The sequence below is a fragment of the Camelus ferus genome, chromosome 1 (genome assembly GCF_009834535.1).
Source record: "Camelus ferus isolate YT-003-E chromosome 1, BCGSAC_Cfer_1.0, whole genome shotgun sequence".
Classification (NCBI taxonomy): Eukaryota; Metazoa; Chordata; class Mammalia; order Artiodactyla; family Camelidae; genus Camelus; species Camelus ferus.
Window position 1 is genome coordinate 38762485 of NC_045696.1, and position 24006 is coordinate 38786490.

At 35.3% G+C, this 24006-nt stretch overlaps 1 protein-coding gene across 3 annotated transcripts in view; it reads left to right on the forward strand.

Moving 5' to 3' along the window:
- EPHA6 (EPH receptor A6) overlaps nucleotides 1–24006 on the forward strand; it is a 730766-nt gene that overhangs the window by 572050 nt on the left and 134710 nt on the right. The window lies entirely within an intron of this gene.

Consider the following 24006-nt stretch of genomic DNA (forward strand, 5'->3'; position numbering starts at 1 on the left):
TTGAGGTCTGAAACATTCTCCTTCAAAAATAACAGGATTAGTGATAGAATTGTACTTCCTTTTCTACAAATTAATCACAATAGTGGGTTTTGCAGAAAATAATTATGTGAACAAACTAATATAAACCCGATTTTTTAGTATCAAATGTTCATAATCAATCTACAAGCCAAGAATGAAACAAAATCATATTAATAGTTACAGATACGAGGTTATATGAATTTAAAAGAATGATAAAACTGACAAATCAGAAGGTAGAAGCTAATGACATTTTTTCTTCTCACATAGTGAAATGTTGATGGAATAATTAATAGAATTTAAAATGTTATTTAAAAGCATTGAGTTAATTAGTGGGAAAAAACTGAAAAGAACTAACAAAAGTAACTAACAAAACTCAGGAAGAAGTCAGTATATTAACAGGGTGTCAGTTGTTTCTATTTAAATCAGATAAATCAAAAAATACCAGTAAAAATATATTACTTAGAATTATTATGATCCCTAGAAAAACAAATCAGAAATGTATAAAAAATGGCTATCTCTAAGGAGCAAAAAGGTTACAAGGGCTGGTAGACCTTTTAGTTGTCATTTAATACCATTTTGAATCGAAGCATTTGAATTTTTAACTATGTGCTTGCCATGCTTTATAATAATTCTACTACATGGGACTTATATAAAATACTATGTTTATATTACAGATATTTTTTCTCACAATAGAATTTATATTGATTGGCAAAACTACAAATTTTAAATGCTAAGTAAATGTTTCACTTTCTTTTTTCTTGATGTGCATTTTGTTTACTGTAAGTAACCACAACACACATTAAAAATAGCATATTTACAAAAATGGGCCATAAAGCCAGTTCAGCTACAATAAAGGCAAATTTTAAAAATTGTTCTCAGTGCCTCAGGCCCATTGGTGAAAAGTGCATGGTTGAAATTTAAAGAAAGAATAAATAGAAAAAAATTGCAAGTAATATTGAGTATTAAAATCTGTGATACATGGATCATGACAAAAATTTCCATCCAACGTTTTCTTTTCCCAAAAGGTAAATAATTCATACATAATGGATTACATACAAGAAAACAAAAAGAAGAGAATAGTAACATTTTGTTGGATTTAATCAATATAAAAATTTCAATGTGCAAAGATCTCTGATGTTAATGTCAAAGCTGGAAAAGTTGTCTGCAGCTGTTATACCCTTTAAGACCAATCACTGCATAATCAGAGGTCATAAGAGAATGAAAGCTTACGCATGTTCCAAGTAAATATCTGGCAAATACAGCACCTTGGAGGCAGAAAAAACTTGAAAATTACCATTCCCAGTGTCAGAAAAGAGAGTAGGAAGTGAAGGATAGAGGTGACTTTCATCAGCATTTAGATGATATTCCTGACATCCAGTCCACATGCCAAGGGAGAGGTGGTTTACAGAGAGCAATAAAAACCAGAAGTGAGTCAAGGAGTCCCCTACCAAAATTTGTTGTTAAGAAAGACAATTTTGTTTCACAAGCACCTAAAGAAATCAATTGAGTAAATATCTAAAGAAATCAATTGAGTAAATATCTAAAGGAATCTGAGCAGTCAAGAACAGTTCCATGAAGCTTCCTACCTTAACCAGATGCCATGATATATAAAGCACATTATAAATATTTAAGGAAAATTAGCTTAAAGAAAATAATCAAGTAATTGTGCATTTGAAGTAATATTAACAGTTTTATTATTACAGATGACCATTATAACCTATAATTGCAGCTTAAAGTGAGAAGAATTTGTGTTGGAATAACTATGTGTATGATTTATTAATTCTGAAAAGAAAGTTTTAAATTCTGCTTTCTTAATAATTTTACCTTTGACAAGTCATTAGCTCTGATAGTAACTAAATAGCAGAATGTACCTTGAATAGATTAGATATTAATATAATAAAATGTCATAAATTATTATTATAAATACAAATATATTTCCCACATATTTTTTAACATTTTTTAAATTTTCAAGTTCTTACCATGGGAAGATCTCATAAAGAAAGGAAAAATATATAATTTACCAAGTAAACACTGGCAGGGAATCTCAGTAGTAAAGTTTTCTAGCCAAGCCCCCTTAATTTCAATGAGAAACTTGAGACTCTAAGGAATGATTCTGCTAAATATCATATCCTTAATTATCACTAAATCTTGGATTAATAAATAACATTGATTTGTAATCTAATACTGAGCAATGACTTGAAGTCAATTTTACATATTGATTAACCATGTTTATTACCAAATGTATTTGCCAGGGCACTTTTGGTAAGAAGTCACAGAAATCAAGGTCATATTGTCTTCATCCAAAGAAAATTTATTAAGTCTTGCAACTAGAGATTCAGGATCATTTAGCTGCAGGTATGGCTGAATCTAGGCGGGTTTGGTTTGGTTTTGTTTGGTTTTGTTTTGTTTTGTTTTGTTTTGTTTTGTTTTGTTTTGTTTTAAGCTGGTCTTTTAGTCTCTTAGCTATGCTTTATTCTTTATTCTGAGCTATTGTTAATATGGCAGCCACTGTATCTTGAGGTTAACCCTCTACCTACTTCAATTCCAATGAATAATGTCCTTCATTCCCTAATAGTTGTAGCAAAGTCCAGGAATTGAGCTTCATTGGCCTGACATGCCATAGGCTCACCCCTAGAGCTCAACAGGGATGGAGGGATAGATTTAAACCCCACTACTACCAAATAGAAACCCACAAAATCAGAGAAGGGGAGGGTGCTTTTTAAGGAAAATTCATAGGCTCTTCCAAGACTGAAGGAACATGAATTGTAGATAAGCAAAATCAGGAGATGTCCATTGCTTTCAGTTGGCTTCATTTTTTATTTAGTTATTAAGATGACATCACCTCTGGCCCACTTAATATTGTGATATTATAGAAAGAGCATTGGTACTGGAGGCAGGAGACCTAATTGTGTGACCTTGAGTAAGCTGCCAAGCCTTTCTGAGTCTACTCTCTTCATATGTAAATTGGTTTAAAAGTATATACATCATTGCAATTTTATGTATGATATGGTAAAGAAAAAATAACTTAAAGGCTCATATGCCAGAACTAAAAACAGTCCTGCTATATTACTCAGCTTCAGGGGGCATCATTCACACAGATTACAATAGAAGAAATCCAGCAACGTTATCTATAAAATGGAGCTAATGATTCTTTACAGAGTGCTCTTAAGATTTAATATGATAATGTGTGAAAGTGTCCAGTGTAATGTTGACCACTATTATGGATTGAATTTTGTCCCGCAGAAAAGATATGTTGATGTTCTCCCTGCCAGACCATGACCCTATTTGGAAATAGAGTGGCTGCAGATGTAATTAGTTAAAATGGGGTCCTAGTGGAATAGGATAAGCCCTTAACCTAATATGACAGGTTTTCCTTATAAGAAGAGGAGAAAGAGATACACAAGGAGGAGAATGCCATGTGAAGACACAGAGACACGTAGGGAGAAGACAGCCTTGCCAAGGTAGAAGCAGAGAGCGGGGTGATGTATTTACAAGCCAAGGGATACCAAGAATTGAGGGCATCTCCAGAAGCTAAGAGAGACATGAAACCGAATTATCATTTAAAGCCCTCAGGAGGAATTAGCACTGCCAACACCCTGATTTCAGGCTTTCAGACTCCAGAACTGTGGGAGAACATATTTCTGTTGTTTTAGACCATCCATGGTACTTTGTTACAGCATCTTTAGGAGAATAAAACAGCCACATTAAAGTCAGTCATAGTTAAATTCGGAAGTATTTTATTATTTTCTAAATGTGGCACTATTCATATATTTTAAGTCTATTGACTTTTGAAAATAAGAATATTCAACAACCATTGGATTAGTATTGGTCATCTCATATTTCTTTATAACACTTGCCACTTTGGCCTATTCCCTTCTAGAAAGCCTCTCGAGTCTTATTTGATACTCTTCTCTCCCAGCTCTCCACCTGTTCCTCTGACTAGCTGTTTTATGTCTTTGTTATGTCCTCCTTTTCCTCTGCTCTTCAGTATTGATACAGTCCAATATTCAAGCATCAATCCTCTTCTCTTTTTATTCTGGGCATCAATGGCCATTCATGGGTTACCAAATTCAAAGTTATAGGCAACATCATTCTCCTGAGTTCAAAATATGTACAGCTGGATGCTTTTCTGCACCTAGGTATCAAATGCACAGCTCAGATTATGCCCAAAACAGAAATCATCATCTTTTCCCCAAATATGGTTCTCCTCAAGCATAAACTCAGGAATTATCATAGATTCTTCCTTTCCCTTACTCTTCACATTTAATCCAGAACCAAACCATCTTGTCTCTACTCTTAAATTTATTCATCCTTTTCATTTCCATTACTAACTTGAAAATGATAAATTTTTAGTCATTTATTTCCTTAATTTTAGAGAAAGAATCACATAACTTGTATCCCTTCCTCAGTTTTTGCTACCCTTCAATTCATTCTACCCACTGCTGTAGGAGTCATCTTTGTAAAATACAAAATAGATAAAATTACTCCCCTGCATAAAAATCTCCAAGTTTTCCCACAGACTGAGGGGCAGAGTCCAAGTTCTTTGGCAGAGTATTCAACGCCCCATTGATCTGGCACTTGCCTCCTCTCTGGGCTGATTTTTGCTAATTACTGTGCATACTTCAGCTCTGTTAACCACTCACGCTCCCCAGAACAGCTCCTTCTGCCTGGCATGTCCCTCTCCTTTTTCTCAGTGGCAAACACTATTCCTTTTTAGGTTCAAATCAAAACTTCCCTCCTCCACATAGAATTATGACTTCTTTTTTTTTTCCCTACCCAAACATTTTATTATTTTAAAATTTTATTCCTGTGATTACCTACTCAAACATCTAACATAGCACCTAGAACACAGTGTTGTCCTTATTACTTGATATACGTTTGTGTCCCTAAGTATCTCATGAGGACAGCAGGAAGTCTCTATGCTGTATCTCACCATATGGCACATAGCAAGTGCTCAGTAAGTGTCTGCTTCATTAATGAACAAAATGAAAAAAAAAATAAAGTGATAAATGGATGAGCAAATGTAAGAGGAAATATTGAATGGGCCCAGCAGTCCCCCAGTGAAGTGTTTCACTTGGCAGGAAATAAATGCTGGATTCTCTGTACTTTGGTGACAGTTAAAAGCACAGAACTTGCTGGGATTCTCTGCTAGGTCACTTATTTAAGTGACTTTGGGCAAGTTACTTCCGTTCTATGCAAAGAGGTTGGGATGTAATAGTTCCTTCCCAATGAGGGAAAGGATTAGGTGAATCCTTTAGAAAGGATTTTTCTTTAGAAAGAATCTTTTAGAAAGATTAGCTGAATATATATTTATATTATTAAGAATGTTTTATGATTATCAAATGAGAATATAGTAAATGTGATATACATTGTTATTAAAATGTTTTTAAAGACACAAAATTAGAGGCAAGGCTTTTGTTTTAATTGGAAAGAATATTTACGCTTTCTGTCTGCATATATTGGAAAACTCTGAACTTAGATTATTATAAACAGTATTTCTGTAGTTCCTGGTATTTTCCAATATACAGATAAAAATACACCCATTTACTGTAAAGAGCAAAGTTCTTTCCTTCCTGGTTGAGCGAATGCTTACTGTGACCAGTTTTTACTCCCTTATGGCTTTTCTCTGTACTGGGGTACAGGACCAGAGAGGGATTATGTACGTGACCATAGCTTTTGTTGAATCAAACCCTGTTGAATTCCACATGAAAAAGTTCCTTTTATGTGCAAAGTCCATTGGCACTGGTACTGGGCTGCACTACTAATTTTTATTTTACCCCAGCTGCCATCAACCACTTTATGGTTTAAACTCATAATAATAATAAGAATACAAAATAAAATAAAATAAATCTGTGACACAAATACAAATGTGAGGAATTCATAGAAGTGAGTGGTCAGGAAAACTTCATTTAGAGAAAGATCTGTTGGAGATTAAAGGATACCTGGGATTTGAAAAGTCAAGGAGATGATGTAGAAGGCATTCCAGGTGGGGAAGCAATGTGAGCAGAGGCACAAGGCAAGAGCATTCTTGTGTTTTGGAGATGAGAGCATCTCAGTCTGCTTTAAGCATTAGGTTTCGATGGGGAGGAATTAAAATATAAATTAGAAAGATGTGTGAGACCATACTATGGAAATGTAAGAGTTTTTAAGATCAGAAAGATTTTTTTGAAGATCAGAAAATTTTGAAGAATGGGAAGATGACAATTCTTCCTGAAGGGGTTGGTGTGCAGAATTGCTAGGATAAGCTCGAGGTGAAATTCAGGACAGACTTCAAAGAAATAATTTCCTTCCACCAGCAATTGTAGAGTCTGGAAGCCAGAATGTAGCAACAGAGTAGTCATCTTCAGATTCTGGTAAAAGCTGAGGGGTTGGCCAGAGAAAGATCAGATTAGAATAGTTCACTTACAGAGTCATGGAAAAAGAATTTGAAACTCAAAGCCTAAATTCATGTGTAAAGTCTGGACTGAACAGAATTGATACATGGTAGGTAGAGCCCAGGTCAGATTATGTTATCACATATAAATGTATGACATGTGTCACAGTAGGAAGCTGTCACTTGGGACAGCAGTCTCGCCTGTTACAAAATATTGCTGCCAGAGTACCCAGGGAACTCAATAAACCATAACAGGGAAAGAGTAGAAACAAAGGGACCAATTAGCAGCCTATTGCAATAGTCAAAATTACAGGTAATTAAGGGCTAGAGGTAAAATGGTAGAAATGGGATTATAGGGGTAGACATGAAGATTCAAGAGAAAAACACTCCTTTTTTAAAAGTTCTAAAGGTAAAAAAAACACAAAAACAAAAAACAAAAAGAAACTTCTTTTGGAGCAGTTGCATATGTTAGGTAATTTCTCCAAAATTTAAGTACTAATAGATAGATTCTGAAGCTGACTTGCAAGCTAAATTCTTGTACTTTTAGAAAAGTCACTGTCTCAGTGACCTGGCTACTGCTTTATCATCTCAAATGCCGTTTTTTCTTGCTATTTCATTATGATGTAAGGACAAAAATTACACGTAAGTCGTATTTTATCTCGCTAGGACCAAAAGAAATTCTGCCTTGAAACTCATAATAAAACTCTTTCCTCTGTTTCACACTACACAACAGATACACATTAGACCCTAATTTTTCTGTTACTCTGACTCACCATGAATTTGCTGTTTAATAGGTTTTAATTGAGATCGAACATTAAGAACCTACAAAGAAGTGAATTCTCAGTTCACAAAAGACTAATTGCTGAGCCCTGCAGCATTTATAAGCATCAAGGTCAATGTGAAATGTAGAAGGTCAATGAAACTTGCCTGCAAAATTGCACTGTACTCAGAACCGCCATTGCAATGTATAGCACAGTAGCAGCTTTTTAACTATACCTCCACTGCCACTTTCTGTCCACAAAACCATGAGGCTATTTTCATCCAGTTTTGCATTTTCCCTTCAGTCAGCATTTTATGTATATATGCAAGCTTTCCTTTTAATCTTGGCAATTTATCTAAAGTAGAAGCTTTCTTGGACCAGAAATCTATATGGTTCTAATTAATGCCTGCCTCACTTTAAACACTAATCCCTTAGTTGTTCTCTTTTCCTGCTTTTCTGATTTTGTGTTATACTTATCCTTTAACATGCTTATTGGGTTATAAGCACTCACGGTAATATAAGACCTTAGCCAAGTAATGGCATATAATGGCGTAAATGATACCTCACATGGTCTTGGCCTTCTGGTTCCCAGATATGAAGTCTTAGGAGAGTATAAATGTGTAAGATAAGTTTTATTTTAGGATTCCTCTGTGTTGTTGTCGAGCTGGTTCAGGAGGGACCAACTTTGCTGATGTGATTTCCTTCTCATGTGCCTGTTCTATGCCTACTACATACCAGACACTATGCTATGCATTTTTCATATCTAGCTTTACTAATGCTCACAAACACTATAAGGCTTATTATTATTATTATTATTATTATTATTATTATTATTATTATTATTATTATTATTATCATCATCATCACTTTCCCCACTTCACAATAAGTAGTTTAAGTCAGAGATGTTAAGTAGTGTATTCAATATCACACAGCTTGTAATTGGCAAAGTCAAGATATGAATCCATGTCCTTCTTACTGTAAAGCTCATGCTCTTTAATTAGGTTAATCTTCTACTTTCTGCCCACAAATTTATTTTTAAAAATCCATTATCTATATGACACTGTTGAGTTAAGCATAAAGCAAGAAAACAGTGACATTTCTTACTAAAGAATTGTACCAAACTCATACCACAGCTTTTTACTAACAACTGTGTCTATATTAAACAACTGTGCCTCCCAGTGACTTGGTTTGGAAATTGTTGGACTATTTAAAGTATAGAGTGAGGTTGTTAATCTTTTTATATGTGTATGAGGAATTCAATATGAGTCATAAAGGTCAAAACAAGCAAGAGGAACTTAAAGGAATAAATATGAAGCAGTGTGCTTTTAGATCATATTAAGCAGAGGAAGGCATTAATGCAGGTCAACTGAAAAACACCAGGGGATTTTAGTTGGCCACAAGTTCAACAATAGATAGCAGTAGGGCATGGCTATTACAAAAAAGCTAACTACATGTTAGGTTCCACTGATACAAGCTATTATATATATCAATGATATAAGATACCATATTTAAGGAACGAAAGAGCCTGTTGATGGTCTACGTCTGGTATACAATATCAGTTCCAGTTGACACATCTTAAAGTTAACATTGACAGAGTATGCTTTTTTTGCACCAGTAGGGTAACCAAGATGGTGATATCTTTAAAATAAGTGTCTGATAGATCAAAATATGTTTGGCCTACATCCAAAAATGTAGGAGGAAAATGGAAGGAAAAGTAATAGGTTTCTCCAGATATAATTTTTGTTGTCACATGCAACTTTGAAACCACTGGATGGAGTTGCATGAAGACAAATTTTATATTGATTTTACATTAATTAGGAAAGCCCAACAATGAAACATACTGGCAAGCAGCATAGTCACAGAGATGCAAATAGAATAACAAAAGAATGTCTAGGATGTCCAGGCTTTTCTTAATTCTAAGATTTTTTTTTGCCTGAATGAAAGCTGTGGTATTTTTCTTTCCTTTTATTTATTAACCTATCATGTAATGTGGACCAAGCCACTTTTCACCCTCTTTTTACTTAAGCAACTTAGAAAGAAGTATTTATTTAATTGCTTTCAGAAATAATTGTGGGTTCCTCTCAGAGAAATCCAAATTTCATTACCTAATGGAGGAATGGTTTCAACAATCTATCCTGAAGGTTGCACTTATCGAGTCATTCAATCAACAGGCGTATATTGAACAGCTAGTGGGACACTAATACAAATAAGGCTCAGTGTCTACTCCCAAGGAGTATATAAGTCTAGTAGAAGAGACAGACAGGTTGAGGATTAGTACTTGGGTGCAGTACTATGTGATAGATGAGTGAATGAGGTTGAAGTTAAGCAAATTGGATCTCTGTAAAGAAGAATGAGAATAAAAGAAAGTTCCCTAGAGGGAGTAACACTAGCAGATTCTTGAAAAATGACTAAGAGTTAACTTGGTTAGAAAGGTGAGGAAAGTGTTGCAGGGAAATGGGTTGAGAGGATGGTCATGCCTCAGGTCTTCAGCAAGTCCTTGTGATGCATCCCTCCAAGTGAGGGTCTTTGGCTTTGTGCAGGAAAGAATTCAAGAGCAAGTCATAGTAAAGTGAAAGCAAGTTTATTCAAGGAGATACAGACTCCATAGACAGAGTACAGGCCATCTTAGAAGGTAAGGGAAGTGGCCCCAGGAGATAGGGTCATCTTAGAAAGTGAGAGAGACTTAGGAGATACACATTCCATAGGCAGAATGCAGTCCATCTCAAAAGGCAAGAGGTGGCCCCAGAGCAAGAGGTCATCTGGGAAACTGAAATTGGCCACAAGGTGTGGGGGTAGTTAGTTTTTGTGAGCCAGGTAATTTCATAAGCTAACAAATAGGAGGATTATTCCAGCTGTTTTGGGGAAGGGGCAAGGATTTCCAATAATAGGGCCCCCATCTACTTTTTGACCTTTAATGGCCAGCCTCAGAACTGTCCTGGCACCTGTGGGTGTGTCATTTAGCATGCTAATGTATTACAATGAGCATATAATGAAGGTCAAGGTCTACTATAAGTCAAGTCTTCCACCATCTTGGATTTAGTTGTTTTTAATCAGTTAACCTATCCTCATTTGCTGTGTCATTCTTTTAATGGTTGTGTCCTGCCCCTTTCCTTCCTGTCTCAAAAGGATATATTACTAGCAGAGAAAGCATATAGGAAGAAGTGTGAAACAAATCTACAAGCATTTTCTTATTATGGGAGCAAAGGGTATATTAAATTGATATTAGTAGATGTGACCAGAGAGATCAATAAGTTGAATAACAACTGTTAGAAAAATTGCAATATTAATTAAGCAAAGGGTTAATATGGACATTATACAATGAATTCTTACAGATCATTTTTTAAAAGACCCCATTTTATAAGATGGGGCAAAAATATGAAGAGCCAATTTGCATAAAAACAAATATGATGATCAATAAAAATAAGAAAATATACTCTATTTCACAAATACCTAGTAATATGCAAATTAAAACCAAAATTAAATCATTTAACATATCTAATTAGCAAAGAAAAAAAAATTGAGGAGACTGATAATATTAGTGCCAGGGAGGTTATGGGGAAATAAGAACATACTTGTCATTGATAGGAGTATAGACTGACACAGAATTCTGGTGGACTCTTTAAAAGTATCTGCCATATCTTAAAATGAACATATTGTTCAACTCCAGAAGTCTACCACTATGTAACTATCCTAGATTACATATAGTAGCCTAAATACTCTCCAAGAAAGAAATGGTTTGATGAATCATTGTGTATTTGTACTAGTGAATATTATGATGCAGTTAAAAGTTAAATCAGTATCATGAAGGGTCTCCAAAACATGTAATCAGTTTTAAATGTAAAAAAGCAAGTTAAGTATAAGATACATTTTATAATCTCATTTAGTTAAGAATGCATAAAACTATTAACTTTCAATCAATGTATATAAATATACATGGTATATAAAAACATCTGAGAGGGCACACATCAAAATGACAGCAGTTGGGATTAGATGAATAATAAAAGAGAATTTTCATTTTTCTAAACTGTTTGCATTTTTGATTAGCATATACTGTTGTATTATACTGTAATTTAAATTATAAGCATTATTCTTAAATCTTCAGGGAACCTTTAAAAAGGTTTTAAGTAGGGAAATCACATAAACACATTTCATCTTAATAATATTCTTCTGCCACCTGAATATAAGGGAGATGGGTGAGAAGTCAAACTGGAGTTAGGGAAGTCGATTAAAAAGTAATGGCAATAATCCAGAGTACAAACTAATGCTGGGCTTAAACAAGGTTGTACAATTTCAATGACAATGAAAAGAAGGAAATGACCAAGACAGATATTTACTGCATAGACTCCATAGGACATCGCCCCTTAGGATAGGAAGGTGATTGTGAGAAAGGAGTCTAAATGACCCTCAAGTTTCCAGCTTAACAATTAATTGAATGGTCAAGTCCATTCACTGAGTTAGAGATACAAAGATATATGTGTGCGTGTTGAAGGATGGATTATAGGAGTTGTAATTCTTAGATCCTTGCTATCTTGAGGAATTTGAGGTTTTGAATAGGATGGCTATCTCAAAGATTTTTTCCTATTAAGTCTTTTTTTTCCACAAAAAAAGTACCCATCTTCCATAGAAGGAATCAGTGGCAAATGAGTTTCATCTAAATATCCTAGATTTCTATGAAGTTTCAAGAAATTTCTAGATTCCACAGAAAGTTTTTCAATGGATTTTTTTGGTTTAGTTATCCAAGGAGCAGCTGCATCTACCTATGGTATCATTGTGGGAGAAAGTGTATCAGTCTTACCTTCTAAAGCGTTGTCCCCCTCCCACTTTCCCTGTGTCCTGCTCACCAGCCAGCCTAATGAGCTGACATTCAGGGAAAAGCCCAAATGTTGAGCAATGTCTTCTGTCAGAATCGTCCCAGTGCACAGTGACTCATAAGTCTGGACAAGTTTGGACTCTTTGGATCAGCATAATCTTCTGCCTTCAAGCAGATACCAAAGTTGTGGAACTTAAGTGGAAGAATTCATTTCAAAAAAGAGAAAATACTTGTTTTTCTATGTTCAAAGCACCATCCTTACTTAATCTCTATACTTTGTTTTACTGTTGAAAAATGAAAATAAGATCTCATTTGTAGATAAAACTGTGACATTAAAATTAGATTAGAAATGACCCATGGGATGTTTGCACTTACTAATCAGTATTCATCTTTGTCAAAAGTAAAATTTTTATATCTAAATAATGGTAGAAAATATATAGTAAAAAAGATTCGTTCAGTCATTCATCAGTTTTTAAGTGCAGGAGATACAGTGAACAAGATCACATGATACTGGCCTCAGAAATTGCCATCTAATGGTGGAGATATAGAAGAATAGTCTAGAGTAGCCAAAATGATAAGTATGAAAGCTGTTTCAAATTCAAAGTGTGGGATGAAGTCATCACAGGATATTGATGCAGTTAATTCAAGGTCTAGGAGTGTTAAAAAAGGACACATTAAACTACCAGTTTATGGATAGATCCTTTTGGGAGTAACAGAAAACTGCAAATTAACAGTGGATTGAAAGAATAAAAATTATTTCTCCACACATAAGCAACATCTAGAGGCAGGCAGCTATGTCTGGGAGGTTGGCTTCATGAATCTCAAAGACCAAGTGCCTTCCTGGGGTGGCTGTCTTTAGTACACTGTCCAGGATAGCTCCGTAAGCTTAAGCTCCATGCTTCAAAGAGGAAAGGGTAAACATGGTCATATGTCCTCCATTTATGGACACTTCCCCTTATACTCATTAGTCAGAACTTAATCACATAGCCTCATCTGGTTGCATAAGGAAGCTGAAAAAATATTGTATTTATTCTGGCCAGCAAGTGCCCACTCAAAATCAGAGATTCTAAAACTAGGAAGAAGGAAACAGACATTGATGGGTCACCAACAGTCTCTGCTACCGTGAGGTCAGAGCACAACTCGAGATGCAGGACTTTCCTCAGGCATCAAATATGAACTGACATTCCTTTTGTGGGATATCCAGCATGTGCTCTAAGCATGCTTGTCTTTAAAAGTTGTTTCAGCTAGCATATTGTTACACAGGGGAGCTTATTCCGAAGTTTTTTCTTAAGATACACATTATAAATCAAAGAAAAATACCTCATGAAAATAAAACTTGTTGTTTCATTCAAGACTGCATGTTTGAAAAAGTCTTATACATTTGTTTATTGTATGAGATTGTACTAAAAGTTTGGTAAATCAATATTTGATAAACTTACACAGAGACACGCAAACATAAAACTTTATCTTTATGCATCCATTTTTCTTTGATCTATATAAATCATTTACCCCCATATCTATCTCCTCTTCATTGTTCATTTCCTGACAAGCCTATTCCACTATTCAGTATTTATCTTTGCCAGCACTTTTCTATAAATACAATTTGCTAGATTATAGCTAAATCTGTACTTAAATACACACTTTCTGGGACTCTCTCCAAACTCAGAGGTTGTGGTTACAGTTAAGCAATGATATTGTCACTTGCTTTTTCCTTTCCTGAAACTACTTTATCTCCTTAGGTCACTGCCATTCAGAGTGGTGAAAATGTGATTTGAAAAGCAAGTTGAAATGGGGCTTTCTAATTAGGCTGCACTCATTTTTATTTTCCCAGCCCTGTACCCGGGTCACCCTGGAGTTATATGCACCCAATTAAAGAACATTCAATTTGAGATCTATATGCCTTTGAGTATGAATGGGTAGGTCTCAATGATTGAGTTTGAGCCAACTGCTCATTCAGCTGAAGTGAATTAAGTCTTCCAGGGCACCAGGGTACCATTTAGCAAATTACCTCACCCAGCACGCTAAATTTGCCTCACATGGGTGAACAGCTTTCTTCCAAGGAGTAGTTTCATCACCCCAGTTCTCCACTGGCCCAACTTTATTGATGCTAAAGGGTGATTCATATGACACAATATTTACCCACAACCACAGACAATAAGACTCTATAATGATCTGCTCCATTTAGGAGCACACGTGCCAGTATTTAAGGGGTAAATTAAAGAACTGTTTTGTTTGGATTTATTTTTCAATAAATCAAAGGTAAACAAAAGTGCATCATTGTTCTAGAAACTCTGAAACTGTAAAATTTGGTGATAATTTCACCACTGTATAATAAAAGGACGTGGCCCCTTTAAAGTATCAATAAACAAGCATCTTTTTCTTTCAGTATTAACACAACAACATGTACATAAAATGAGTCTATTTAAATAGCAATAAAATTGAATGTAATACTTTGAAAGCAGTAAGTTTTTATTTTTCACTTACAAATAGAAACGTTCTCTTAATTTTAACTCAGTCCTGTTTCTTAGATACTAACTCCAGATATTTATTGGTTCCTTTTTTGAAAACTAATATCCAGAGCATAAAATGCTTTTTGTGGTGCTGTAATTTGCTAAATAATGCTTTGACAGTGGCTGGGTGCCCAAAGAGCCCATGCAGAAATAAAACGCACTCAAACTGCTTTCAAATGTTTTCCTCTCTGCATATATCATGTCAAAAGCTGCCGTTTCTCCCACACTGTCACTATATTCAAGAAGCTATAATCATTCACCACCGCTAGCAGAACATTCTTGCAAACTACCCAAATTTACATCTGAGCCAATATTTAGAATGTAATAAAAAGCATGTATGTTAAGTGAACCAGTAATCTAATGATACAAGAGTCTGAAAGGGCCTCAGAACTAGCTCTGAAGCGAACGTTGGGGGAGCATTTTCAACAGAGAACACCTGCTAGCTCTCTTTCTCTCACTTTTTCTCTTTATAAAATCCATGAATCTCCCTCAACAATTCTCACAGAACAAGCTGTACTTGGAGCCTCAGTCTGAACTCCAGCTAATGGCCTGCCGGGGATAGCCTAATGGCAGACAGGCATGGAAGCACAGTGAGGGGTGGCAAGGTTGGCAGCGGAGATATTATTTCAGGCCATCTTGACATGCCCGGTTCATGTGGCGTAAGAGTAATCAAATCAGGCTTCTTTGAGTCTGTTTCCATTTTCTGCCTTATTATCAGGAATGAGTGTTACCTCAGATCAGACCTGAAAGTTAATATAGGCCCCAAAGACATCTAGCTTAAAAAAAGGAATAACCTCGATAAAAATGAAAAGACACGTTAGACTGGATAATGCCTCTTTCCAAGGCCCTTTCACATGTACAATCTTCTTTGAAAATAGAGCCCGGCACAGTTATTCATCTGCCTGAGGCTGTAGTTGAATTTGCTGGCTCATTTCTAAGAGAGCTGGGGCGCGGAGTCAGCCTCTCCCACCATAGAACGTCATCTCCAGCTCTGCGCCTGACCTTTCCTGTGGTCTTAAGCAGTTCAGATTGCTCTGCCCTCAAGAGCTATTCTCTCTTTGTCCCTTAAGAACACAAATGAGAGGGCAGCTAGGCAAAACTGAGAGAAATGAAGGAGAGGACGCCTGAGGAGGCCCTACACCTGGCCATTAGTGTCATTCATTGTCTGTCTGTTAATGTTAGAGTGACTTCGCAAGTCACAACATTTCTATGACTCTAATGGCATTCTGACTAACTTGCTAAACCAATTGCATGAATCTTATCATTTCACCCTTAGAAGCTGCTTTCAAAGCCGTCAATAACATTGTCATAAATAAAAAAGATATGCTTTATTCTAGTTCCTGTTTTTAAAAGTTGCCTTCACAATTGACCCCTGTATGCAACATAGCATGCTAAGTTCTGCTGGAAATTCAAAATGGGAAACTCTTCAAGAAATTTATGATATGTCATGAACAGAAAGAATTATATAGTACAAGGCAAAATGTAAGAGTGTTATACATGAAAGAGGGAAAAGAGCCAAGAACTGTCTTACTTGACTGACCACATAGTGCTCGACATTTTATAAATGCTACCTTGTACAAATGTCTTCATAACTGACCATTTCCACATGATACCAAAGTGGGAACTGAGCCTCAGGGAGTTGAAGTGACTTGCATGCGGTCATCCAGTGAGTTGTGGCACATGAGGTTTGACCCTGGACCCCTCTGACTCCAGAACTTGTACCCATCTGATGGCATCTTTGCTTCCTCCTGGGGGAGCACAGATGAAGGCAGGCTTATTCCAGCAGTGACAAAATGCAAAGTCTCTTAGAAGAGGCGACACTGAAGCAGGACATTTAGAATGGGTCAGACCAAAGCGGAACATTCTCACTTTGTGCCAGGAGTGAGCAACCATTCCAATAAGAATAGTTATAATAGTATGTTTGGAGTAAGAAGTGACGGATTTTGAAGCCATTCTTAGGTCTTGTGTTTGTGCTGAGCAGTAAGGAGATTTTGAAATTTTTAAGCTGAAGAGTGAGATGATCTGAACTGGAAGGATGCAGGGAGGTGTCCTTGTTAGTGTTTCCACCATGCGTGGCTGCAGGTAGTGACATGGACAGAAATCCCACATGCTTATCTCAAGCGAAAAGTGGCTACCTGGAAAAGTGGATGTCCTTCCACCACTGCCGTCGTTATGGTGCCACCCCAATCATCCATTTATGGTATCAGAATTGATGTCAAGTCGTTAGGGGCTTGATGAGTTTTATTCTCTGTTGGCTGCTCTCAGTTCTTTTCAAGACTCCCCTGATTATTTCAAGACCAATCCAATTTCCAGAATGGTAATTACCAAGCCAAATTATCCTACCATTTACACTCCACACCATATAGATGCCAAATGAGTATGATTCTGACCTGAAAAAGCCAGCAAGACTTACAAAGGAATGTAAATATCTTAGCCTTAATTGAGAATTGCCTGGTGTATTAATATATTTGTTTGTAGATAACACTGCCAAAACAACAATGGGATGTACCTGACAGCAGGATGCATGCTAGCAACTAGTGGCCAGTTTGGTTTGTAGACAGCCTTGGAAAATTACAAAGAGGCAGATGCAGCCTGCCTCATGACCTCTTTAGCAGGTGTGCTAAAGGTGTAACCCTCCCTTTAGTAATGTGACAGATACACCACTAGTTCATAAATATTAAACGTACAACATACTTAGGCTGTGCACTAAATAGATATCAGTTTCATATACGCTGATAAATGCTGCTTAACAGCTCCTTAGCTGACTCCTTGGCACCTGAACTGTAAAAGCATTTTTTTTAAGGAACAAATAGTTTGAAAGTCTGACCAAAAAAGAAAGGGCTTGGTAGGCATCTGCCAACCAAGGACACACTTTCCAATTTCAGTTCACTCCTTCCCCACTCCTTCCCCAATTCTTAAATAAAAGAATTTTAGAATTTTTACAGATCTGTCCCTTGTTCCCAAACCCTGGCTCTTCATAGTGTTTAAAATGGTAAGTTACTCACGGAACTTGAATAATTACACAGTTTTGAGGATATTTATGGTATTAGAGTATACATAGTTTTTAAAACTCAGACATCAGGAAAACTCAATCTATTATTTATCCAGATAAAGTCAAACTCCCTTTGAACTATTCATCTAAGATGATTTTAATTCAACTTGATAAATATTACATTGAGCTCCTACCAGACACAAGCTCTGGGACTGGCCATGCAGGAGAGAGTGAGATGTGCATGACTCAGCCCTGTTCTTCAGGAATCACAACTAACATGTCAGCCAAGAGTCACCAGCTGGCAGCCCACAGGCTGAAGTCAGCCAAGAGCTGTGTTTTATTTGATTTCTACACTGGTTTTTAAAACATTTTAATTCATTATCCTTAGCCAGAGCTTTCACCCTTCATTGTGACTGAATGCCTTTGTCACCAACCTGATATACTTATTTATTGCACTTGACAGGTCCCTAGAGGCATTTGAGTTTGGTATTACAAAACTGTAAACGAGAAAATATGGTACCTATGATAGCGTGCTACCTCTATCATAGTAGTTAACATGATAGGCGGGCATGGAGGAGGGAACACCAAGTTCTCCCCAGGTATGTCAGGCATGTTTTGACAGAGGCCAGAAATCCTCCCAGGAGTGAGAAATACCATGGAGGTGTGTACACATGAAATGATAGGTCAAGTTTAGGGAATTAAAGAGAAGAAATATTTGTCCCTCATTTATCGAACACTTACTGTCAGCCACTAACAGGTACTTCCCATATGATCTACTAAAACCCAGTATAAGTGGTGTTTACTATTAGCTGCATTTTTCAAATGAAGAAACTAAGTATCAGAGAAGGTAAATAACTTATCCAAGATTAATCAGACAGTGAATGGTAGAGTCAAAGTTTTGCTTGGCCTCAAGCCTAGGCATTTTCACTATTAAACCTGATGGATATATTGGCAGATTGCAAATTTAGTCAGGACAGTTTTTTGGTAGTTAAAATTCCAAGTCTTATTGAACATAAACATAGGTAAGAGCACTGGACATAACCCATATCTGGAGAAAATATAGGCTTAATTCACTGGGGTAGTGGATAAAAATTATGTAAACAGACTTTTAAGCTTAAAGGAAATTCAGGGAAGTTCTAGTCCAAGTTCATCTTGTAGGTAAGAAAACGGTTATTTTTAAATATTTGTTTTTAAAAAGTCAAAGAACTTCTGTATTATATATTAATTAAGATGCATTTTCAATAAATGTCTTGTTCTTAATTAGCTTCAAAATATTTTAGTTATCCTTTTTAATGCTATGGTTTTAAATAATAATTTATGTAATCATAATTTTATCATACATATCTTACAAGTTTCAAAAAAACTCAGGGAGAGCTGAAAATTTCTTTTAAAAGCACTGAAGAAAAGTCATAAAAATCTAGCCATGAAACTGCCCTTTTGGCTTCAATAATTTTTTGTGACCTATTGAACAACAACAGGATGAGAAATCTGTAAAATTCATATTGCAGTGACCTGAAAGATAAAAAAAAAAAAACTCAAAACAAAACAGTAATGGTCGTATGATCTTTAATTGTATTTGGTGCAAAGAATCTGCATGGAGATTAACTATGCTAAAAGGAAAACACTAATTTAATTGTAGGCATATTTCCATCTATAAGAATCTAGGAAATGGACAATATTTTGTAATTGCATCTTTATTGCTTAGCTTATTTAAAATCATTTCCTGAAAATAATAGTGTCATATCAAAAGTTATTTGATTTCCTTTTCTTGTACTAGAAATGTGGCATAGTGCCAGGTAAAAAACAGGTACTTCAATAAATATTTAGTAAATATTAATAAATATTTACCCAATAAGTGAATAAATCCATAAATGGATAAAAGGATAAATGAATGAGTTTATCCTTTTTCACATTCTAAGCCTAATTGAAAAGTAGCTCTTGGCTAGTCATTAGAAAGTTGTCATTGGCCTAGGGAGCAAATGAGAAGCCAGGGGATTTGCCCAAGGAGCAATTTGCCACTTTTGATTCCATCATCCATGTATCCACTTATTCAGCTTATATTTATTGAAACCCTACTCTGTGCACCTTCTGATCAGGTTAGAAGAGACCATGTTGAACTTCCAGCTGGCCCATCTCATGCATCACAACGAGGCAGGAATCTTTTCTCTACCAGAATAGGCAGAGCAGCTTAGTCTTTCATGCTATTATGTAGAGACCCAATGTAAAGGTTTCAGTGCAGTAAAAGATGTATTCTTCCAATGCCTTACATGAAAATGCCTCTTCTGACTACTACTGGTCTTTTTCACTGGTTATGTAAATGTGAGGGTCTGAGGCTTCATCTACTCTCGCAGAAAACTAGGAAGCATATACTCAAACAAACCTAATGAATTTATGTTTTTCTTTTACTTCTTCCAGTGGAGGACAGAATGTGTAATACTATAAATTATTGTAACAGAAAAAGAAGAAAGAGGCACATAGGAGAGAAAACATGAGATACACAAGGAGTGGAGGGAAACACAAACAGTCTGACAAAGAAAGGGCAACTGAAGTTAGATAGATAGACAGACAGACAGATAGATAGATAGATAGATAGATAGATAGATAGATAGATAGATAAAGAGGTAGAGAATCGTTACAGGTTCCAGCAGTTAGAGTTTCTCAGAAAAAATGGCCCTTGACACAGCATTTGGTTTAACAGACTATATTCTCATTGAATTTTGAAGTTATTCATACTGTAGCGGAGATACCATCATTCATCTAAACCATACAGTTATGAAGAGGCTACTGTGTGTCAGTTGTAGAACTCAATACTGGATATTTAAGGCTGAAAAAGGGATGTCTACTCTGAACCTATACATACTCAATTCTTAGTTCTCCAACAGTAAATATTTTTGAGGCAAAACGCTCTACTATATGAATACAAATTTAGCTGCAAGTCATATATATATATATCTCTACAGTTTTACTGTATTTATTATAATGTTGTATTTATTATAATCCAATCAAAATATCTTAAAGGAATGAAATTATTGAATATTTTCAATATTCAATATTTTGAAATATTCATCTCTATATTAACAGTGCAAACTTTATCAATTTAGGATCTGATTGTAAGTTCAGTATATTTCAATACTTACAAATAATAGCCACACCACACACTAGGCAAAATATACATAAAATGCTACATATTCAGGCCAGGTTTGCTATAAGTGTAAATTCATATTTTTTAAGTGTAAATCCAAATACTGCTCCCAATGACTTTTTGTGATCTCCTCTTTTTAGATCAGATTAGATCATCCTTGCATTTCATATTATAGTTGACAAAGAATTCATTCTAGGGGTTATAGACAGATTTTTCCATATTCTATATTTATCTAATATACATCTGCATGCATGTATTTTCAGTTTCCAATTTTAAAGTCTTTATCTTTGATTAAGCCTGTGCATTCTCTGTCTACCCATAGATCAAAATGGCTATCTGCAAAAATACAGCCTAGTGAAAACAGTTTGAAAAAGTGAGATCTCAAAATTTCACACGTTATAGGGATATTGCCCTTATTAAACTTCATGGCATCAAAATTAAATTATTGGTATATAATCTTCAAAGATGAAACTTGTTCTATTAGGGATTTGTGTATGTATGTGAGAGTGGAGGGTTTCTACATTAGAAAATTTAATTAATTTTTTTCTCACTTTCTCACCTAAAATGGTTTCTTTTTTAAAAACATTAGAAGTATCTAATAATATTACCTTATATTTATGATAGTTTACTCTCATTTAACCCTCACAAACAGCCCCATTAAGTAGGGTTAGCTATTTTCATTTCACAGATAAGAAAACTGAGGCACAAAAACTTTGAAGTTATAGCTTGTTATCTCTTACACAAATTCTTAAAGATGTCTAGTTTCCAATGTAAAGTTATTTCAGGGAGATTGCTGTGATATCAAGTTAAATGGGATTTTGTTTCATTGAGTTTGTGTTAAATATATTTATTATAATTCTTTGAAAATTGCTTATTCTACAGGCCAGATTACTGTCACATCATCTGAGTAATCAGTCCTCCATTAATTGATCAAGCCAAATGTCAGAGTACAGGCCACGTCAACTTCTTCACCTTGTTTCTTCGTATTGTGGCCTCTTTATATGACTTGTTCATTAGCAGCTGTTTTCTTAAGATTCTATATTCTTGGACAACATTTTCCAGTGGATGCCACCAGCATTTTGAAAGAGAATCCCCCTTTGTGTTGAGAGTATACTACTTACTGCAATGCCTTCAGCATGTGTCCTAACCCCACCTGCTAAACACCAGAGGTGTCTTTCCCCAGTCATAATTTTCAGGGCTCCCTAAATGCATTGAGAACCACTGAGCTAATGAAAGACAGATAAGTCACCAACCACAGCAGCCAGTGACATTTGTTAATTTATCTTACGCCAGTAGTGAATTGTGTCTTTCATCCATATCCATCTGATATCCATTAAGTATTTGAAATTATATTAGAGTACGGTTACCAGATTTAGCAAGTAAAAAATACAGAACACCCAGTTATCTGGCAACTCTTTATTAGAGACAATATAATGCTAATGTCACAGTTTGGTCTCTCTTTAACCCACTGACTCAAGATCACTGACAAATGGAAAACTCAAGTATTTGAGATTTAGAAAAGCATCTGGAGTGACTCCTACTTCAGACTTGTAAGGCTAGAGGAATATTCTCATTACATAAAAATCTAATTTATATTGACAAATAGTCTACTGAAAGTAACTAAAAAGAAAATATTCATGGAAATTTACATGGTCCTGCTACAGATATTAGACATCATTTCTTATACCCCTGCAATATAATTGATTAATAAATTCTCTAATTACTTTAAAAAATAAACAGTCAGAGAGGGTCAGCACCTTAAGCAATAGTGCAAACCAAGCTAAAATTATTTCATATCAAATTCCAAAAGGTCCATGAACTTAATTTCTTGTGGATTAAGAGATAAGGGAATTATAACAAAGAATAATTTCAGTTTTCCTGATTGAACTGTGAAAACATAGAGCTTCAGTGTTTCATGCAATCTCTATTGACATGATTGGCCTTAAGAAGAAAAATAAGCCACTATTATCACATAATATGATATCTCAATGGAATATGTATTCATGCCCACCAACCAGCTTTTCTGCTTGTTTCAGATATAAAAAAATGATAGTTCCTTAAGGAAAAGTTGCCACAATAAGTGAAAGTCCTTTTAACCCACAGTAATGAAACATAACAAAACCATTGCAAATGATGCACCAAGTTTAGGAAAATGAAAGCCACTATTAAATATGATAGGCTGTCACAACGACAAAAATAGTAATGTAATCGTAGCAGTAAAATAATATTTGTAATTAGTTTCTTTCAAGGAGTTAAAATAATTGGCATCTTTTCTAAGGTAACAGTTTTAAATAACATTGGAAAAAATAGCAGAAACTCAGATAAAAACCTCTAAAAGTGAAGCAGATTAACATTTTTTAGATTTACCACTAGATATGCTTTTATTTTTCTTCAAATTTCCCTTAAAATAATTACATTTATGTCCCTTTCTTTTTCTTGGGCACAATGATGTTATTCTTTTTCTTTACGGTGTAGGTTCTTAAACCAGACTTCTTCTTATCTGACTTCAACAAATCCATGATCAGCTAAAATTGGATTATTTTTGTTTTCAGAGCATAAAATAAAATCTGAATTTCTTGTAATTATTTTCCCTCTTGTAAAATCACCATTTCTTTCATAACTTTAAATAAGAATGCCTTATAAATATATGATATAATTATCTCCACCTGGCATTCACTGACACTCTTTACGTTAATGAGTGTTTTCTCAGATGGTGATGAAACACTGCAATGTGGGAAATGCCTTGTGTGAGCGACTCCACAAGGGCTTATGTTGACTTTATGCTTGATGATAAATATCCCATGTAGTAACAGAAGAGAAATTAATTTCACTGTTCCTCGAAGGCTACCTCAGAGCACTTTAAGCCTTACTAATAGGCATTTTTGCCACACCTCTTAATGTTTAAGGGACTCTAACTCTGCTGGGTCATTTTACTAAAGCCACATAAAATCCACATCAAAACCAGTTAATTCACAGTATATGACTTTCTTTCTATGTCTTCTTTAACCCAGTGCACAATGTATAGCCCTCAACCATTAAAACATTCATTGTAACTTTGCTCTTTCATAAAAACATCTCTGAAGATCCAGGAAATACTGCTTTTTTTCTTTAGCAACAACTTTCTCCATAGAAGCAGGATGTATAGGGTATGGTATACCAAATCCCTTTAACCCTGGTCAAAGTTCAAAGAAGCCTCAAATTTTAACTTATTTTAGGTACGAAATTTATGTCAAAGAGCAGAGTGAAGTCTCTTCAAAAATACAGGACTTGCTAAATCTGAACTTGGGAGGAGAGATCCCAGCTCTCTGCATATGAAAACTGTTGTGATTGATGGGAGTTTCAGAGGTCTCGAATGAGATGCATTTCTTACAACCATCAGTGGAACTTGCTTTCAGGGTATT